Consider the following 6,256-nt stretch of genomic DNA (forward strand, 5'->3'; position numbering starts at 1 on the left):
TATCTATAAGTTTTCCAAAGCGTGTCGTTTCCAATTTCAGATCACAGTTAATGGGGTTTAAAAGGGAGCATCAGCTACTACGGCTAAGTTATTTCCGTCCTTATCTGAAATTATTTAAAAAAGAAAACATAAACAATATCATAAACTAAATGCAAACACGATCTAAAAACGTTGCCACACAAAAATGAAGTAGGATAAATGCATTAAAAACAAGACGGTTTGTAAAAAAATAAAATATGCAATTTTATTAGACTCTAGCCAGAGGTGATATTCAAGAAGTTTAACAACCAGTTCTCTAATATGTATGTTAAACATATACTGTATATGTCCTTGATAACTGCAAATACCTATAAATAATTTAACAATCAGTTCGTCCGAACCGGCCGAATATCACCACTGACCCTAGCAATGTTTAAAAATAGACCACGAAATAATAAAATAAAGACCACCAGGAGTAAATTATCAAGCTATTTCAAGGACAATAATATTCTGTAAAGTATTCGGATGTAAAAGGTCCGAAATGTAAAGTTTAAGTAAAACCTAAGTATCCCCCAGATGTAAATGGTAAGCAACAACGGATCACCGTGTCAAATCCCTTACAGATCACTGTTAAATCCAAAATACATCATCTTTGCGCTGGAAGAAAAAAATATCTGCTCTTTGAACGCTGTTACTTCTGTATGTGGAGAAACTAGCGCACAGGAAGTTCAAGTGATTATATTAGATTTTTGGAAAATACTCGTCTTTTACGGAAATACTAATCTGGCTCACTGAAGTATGGCGCCTTAAATATTAAACTTAATTTCCAAAAATATATATCATAAATAATTAAGTACCGGAAATAATAAGTAAATAAATGAATAAATAAATACATTATTTTTGCGCATGCCAAAATTGGGCACCTCAGGCGCCTTGCGCGCCAATGCTCGCATCGTAGTCGTATACCTGATCGAACAAGACATTTCAATGGTGTTATTAGTCAAATACATCGTTACATCGCCGTTTTCGTCCTGGTACTCCATATGTCGGTCTGATTTGAAAGACGTATTCTTATGAAAAAAAAAAAAACCATAATCAATTCCACGAATTTCGGTGAAGTCTTATTAATGTGCTGCCAGTATAGGAAATTAAAAACAAACATTGAAAATACCTTAGTTTTGTAGTGTGGAGTAGTAGAAACTCGATGTGATCACTGGGAGAGCTGTGGTCCCGCCCTAAATAGGTTCCTTACTTATATAGAAAAATCGTCGTACTTGAAGAAAGAAGGCGGCTATATTCCGTCGTTGTGACGATATTTGAGGTGGAGTGGGAGAATGATTGCAGTGTCGCCAACTGTGGTAATCATTCATATTATCTTACATACGTAACATAACCTAACCTAACGTGCTACACACCTACTGTAACATTCCTAACGTTTAGCACACCTGTTGTAACATTCCTCACAGTTTAATTTCGTTTGCCGATATTGGCATCCCTGCTACGCCTATAGCCTGGAACTCAAGAGTCATCTAGTGGAAGTGAAGTGAAACTGCGACTCTGTTAATAACGTTTACGAGGTTGTTTCTGTGTTATCTGCAAGAATTATTGTGTCATTGTAGTGATAATTGCATTTATATTGTACAATAAAAATTGAAATGTGTCGTGGCTGAGATAAAAGTGTTCTAAATTGATTTCCAGCGCCACAATCCCAGCGATAAACGTGTGAATATTCGTTAGGAGTCCGTTGGAAGTGGCAGTAGAGTAATAAAAATTGACCCAAATAAATGTTGTTATAAAAGTACAGCACTGTTAACACATGCAACACGCATTAGGTACTACATTTACGAACTAGGACACACAAACTGTCAAGTTAAGTATGCATATACTATATGTTACTAACTCTCCGACATTAACAAAGAAATCGGTAAATTACCGACGGTAATTAGTATGTAGTAGTCATAGGTCAGGTCATCTTTCTGCAATAGAGGTTAAGAAATATATATATAAAATTAAATTTTCAAGTTTCATTGTGGTGGACATTTGTCAGCCTCTTTACATTTTAACGGGGAAGTAGTTCCCTGGACCTCCATTGTGGGAAGATGGCAGCTTGGCCGATGCTTTCTACATAATTACCAAGATTGTAACACGCTATGCTAGTAAATACTTGTGCATATGCAGTATAAACACATACCTAACCAGGTTCATTCCCCGTCCGATGCAGTCAACAACGATGAACATATATAAGTTTGCTAACAGTTTTTACATTGCGAGAAAGTTCCTTCATTATCATTAGACGTTAGTGTTGCATATAGGTAATGCAAGCCACAGACATTGTACCTTCAGCCTACATCACGTATGTCACACATCACTGAAAATACACGAACTGTCCAATTAATTATTCTGTACAGAACTTTTACGATTACGTTTGATGTAGGCACCTTCGATTTAGGTTCGCCATTATTTGTTTCTATGCAGCTTATTGGGGCACTGTTCAGCAGCCGGTTTACTCCTAATTCGCACAAAGTATTTATACCCAAAATACAATTTCTAAGCTTTTCTATTATTCACTCCAATTGTGAGCGACTTGAACACTTTTCCTTCGGCACTGTAACATAATTACACGTATAAAACGTAAAAATAGTACGATAACAACACTGTTCACTATGAGTTTAAAATGTACTGTGGAGGGGTAGTTTCATTAGTTAAAGTGAGAGGGCAGAATAAGCGCGCCACGTTTACGGATCAGCTCGTAATACCCGGTACCTGGCACATATGACGTCACATCACGATACTTGTTGCTAACGAGAAAGACAAGAATCGGAGTCAAACAAAGGAATTGCTGACAATACTCATAGCCATAGACAAATACAGAACGCGCAGTTCAATTCAATGATAGCCTAATGTACGGTACCCCAATTCCTAAGCCCACCAATCATGTTATCATTATTTTAATGTAATTGTAATTTAACGTGAATGCTATTTCCTTGCGGAAATATTTTCCAAATTGTGGGTATTGTTGTAGTTTAGTCAACTGTCCGAAGACAGGTCTGAATCTCTCAAGTGATACCAAGAAGTCACCACTGATGAGGCAACTAGGCCAGGAAATAATGGGGTAGGGTGGCCAGTTCCTTTGCCCTCTATTGCATACATTGCCGATTAGCTACATATTACACTAGTCAGACTTCATATGCATACAAACAATCGTTCTTCCTCTGACACATATCGTCAAGTGAGATGTACTGCCTGATAATAGATGTACATATCAGCTAGAACCTCAGACAGAGAATGTTGTAGTTATGAAATTTATATAAATGTTTGAAAGCATGAAGTCATGAAATGCGACACAAAAACTGAAGAACGGAGAAAAATATGTATTAAAAACGGGTAAAGTAAATCCCTCCCTAACAATATCTACTTTTGTTGATCGATGGAACTATCATAGAGCCAATTGGCTAGTATATATCCATCGATTCATAGAGTCATTCAACTTAAGAGCCAACTGGCTAGTCTCTGATTTGAGACAACTCATCCTGCCTAAGGTTTTTCCGTGGTTTTCCTAAGGCGCTAAGACAAATGTCGGGATGAGCCCTAAAATAAATGGGCCACGGACCTGCACTCATATCCCCATGAATCTCCCTAATTACTTTAAATTAATTAACAATTACATCTCTCCCCCCTCTTCGTAATAGAGCCATCATATAGCCAAATGGCTGGTCTCTAAATTGAGACTATTCAACAAGCTCATGGCAACAATCACCTCCTACATAATAGCCAAATTGGCTAGTCTCTTATGTATGAGACAACTCATCCTGCCTAAGGTATTCCGTGGTTTTCCTAAGGCGTAAGACAAATGTTGGGATGAACCCTATAAGAAATGGGCCACGGACCTATATGCCCTTCCCCATATATATTCCCCTTTATTATAAACGACGTATGCCCTAGTTCAGAACCTATAAATTGTCTATTAAATATACGAGGTCACTCAATTAGTCGCAATTTGAAAGGGCAGGGACCTCTCAAATTGCAGATTTCGATTTCACGGCGCTTCTTCCGACGGCCTTCACATGCTTTGTCATCGAACAACAGATGACAGCGTCTCGCCAGCCATCTCCTCCTCGCCCCGTTCCGTGATCACTTGATCACATCTCAGTCCCCCTCGCGTATGTGGTACCTAAGAGGTTACGTCCAATTTCGGCTTCCCCTTCCAAAATTTTCTAGAGCTCCTTCAGTGGAGCAGCGTAACCCGGAGTGAGACTAGTGGCCAACAGGCTTGGAGCTCACATACTTAGTTTGTACAGCCCCCAACCCATTGCAAGGACGCGTTTTGCGTACCTTTTAAATTTGTCCTCCCAATTCTCTTTCGATTTTTCATTGACTTTTATGTTCGTAAGTAGGGCCTACCTGTGGGAATCTTTGAAAGCAGGATAGATTAAGTAGAATTTCCGGTGATGCTACGAATCGAAATTCCAGACGTCCGTAAGTTTTTTTGCTGTAAAAACGTCTTTAGAATCAGAGTGGCACATGGGGTACCAGGTCGGAACCGGCGATGTAACGTTTGCAAGGCGATCCATTCCGACACAATGATTTCAAATAAATGTGACCTCGTTCGATCCGGTATAAAACTACGATGCGAGCATGACCTTGAGTTGGCGTCGAGCATGCGTGAAGCGCGGGTGGCAGCCATTTGAGCGTCAGCAAAAATTTCCGGGCAGTATATTTCGCGAGTCCGATGTGCTAGCACGCTAATTTTGACGTCAAACGAAAGATCTCACCCAGATCTGTCCAGATAAGTCAGATGTAAAACCCACGGCCGTGTCCATCACACTGCCACATCCGGATTTTTTTCGTAAAATTATATAGACTGACACATGTAAAAGACAGCAGCAGAAATCATTCAATTAAGATTATACTCTCGACATTTTTGGCTACGTGAATAGCGCGTGCGCTCCCTAACCAAGCGGTCAGAAGTTCGAATCCCGGAGTGGGCAACAGAAGAAATTTATCTTCAGTCCATGAGATGTGTCTTGTGATGTCTCTGTGTCATGCCGATCCCGTGGCCAGGGAGGTCCGTATGTGTGAATGTCTAGTGTGCGAGCAGATGAATCTCCCCCTCCCCTACTCGCAGAGATGCTTAAGTCGGATAAAAAGGGAAATTAAGCAAAGTAAGAAGGAAGTATTATGCCCCTCCTCTTATCTACTGAAGCTAAGTGGTCGTTGTAGAGGTTAGGTCGAGGTTTAATAAAGTTCAGGAATCACTACTCTGGAGATTCTTGTCTGGTACTTCTACAATGTCTTCAGTCATGGCATTGCAAAGTCAACCCTCACAAATTTGAGAACAGAATGAAAAAAAAGCCTCAATTCCAGTAGCTGCAGCAGTGTTACAGCAAGTCACTTTGCTGGTTCTATTTTTTTTATTTTATTTTAGTAGGTTATTTTACGATGCTTTATCAACATCTTAGTTATTTAGCTTCTGAATGAGATGAAGGTGATAATGTTGGTGAAATGAGTCCGGGGTCCAGCACCGAAAGTTACCCAGCATTTGCTCATATTGGATTAAGGGAAAACCCCGGAAAAAACCTCAACCAGGTAACTTGCCCCGACCGGGAATCGAACCTGGGCCACCTGGTTTCGCGGCCAGACCCACTAACTGTTACTCCACAGGTGTGCACTGCTGGTTCTATTGACAATCTCTTGGAAAGCTGCAACTATAAATTCTACAATAATTACTCACATCTTTAGATTTCCACCTCTTTTCAAACATAGGAAAACTCTTCGAGGCAAACATTTCCAGACAAATGATGAAGTGAGAAAATGTTTGCATAGTCAGAATACATCTTTCTACCCACAAGATTTTGATTCTTGGATCTTCCACCTCAACAGAGAAGGAGACTACATTGAAAAGTAATGTAAGAATGTAGCTACCTAATTCTGAAGTGTAAGTATTTATAAAACAGTTATATTATCAGTTGTTCTGTATGGTTGTGAAACTTGGACTCTCACTTTGAGAGAGGAACATAGGTTAAGGGTGTTTGAGAATAAGGTGCTTAGGAAAATATTTGGGGCTAAGAGGGATGAAGTTACAGGAGAATGGAGAAAGTTACACAACACAGAACTGCACGCATTGTATTCTTCACCTGACATAATTAGGAACATTAAATCCAGACGTTTGAGATGGGCAGGGCATGTAGCACGTTAGGGCAAATCCAGAAATGCATATAGAGTGTTAGTTGGAAGGCCGGAGGGAAAAAGACCTTTGGGGAGGCCGAGACGTAGATGG

This window comes from Periplaneta americana, chromosome 14 (assembly GCF_040183065.1).
Source record: "Periplaneta americana isolate PAMFEO1 chromosome 14, P.americana_PAMFEO1_priV1, whole genome shotgun sequence".
Taxonomy (NCBI): Eukaryota; Metazoa; Arthropoda; class Insecta; order Blattodea; family Blattidae; genus Periplaneta; species Periplaneta americana.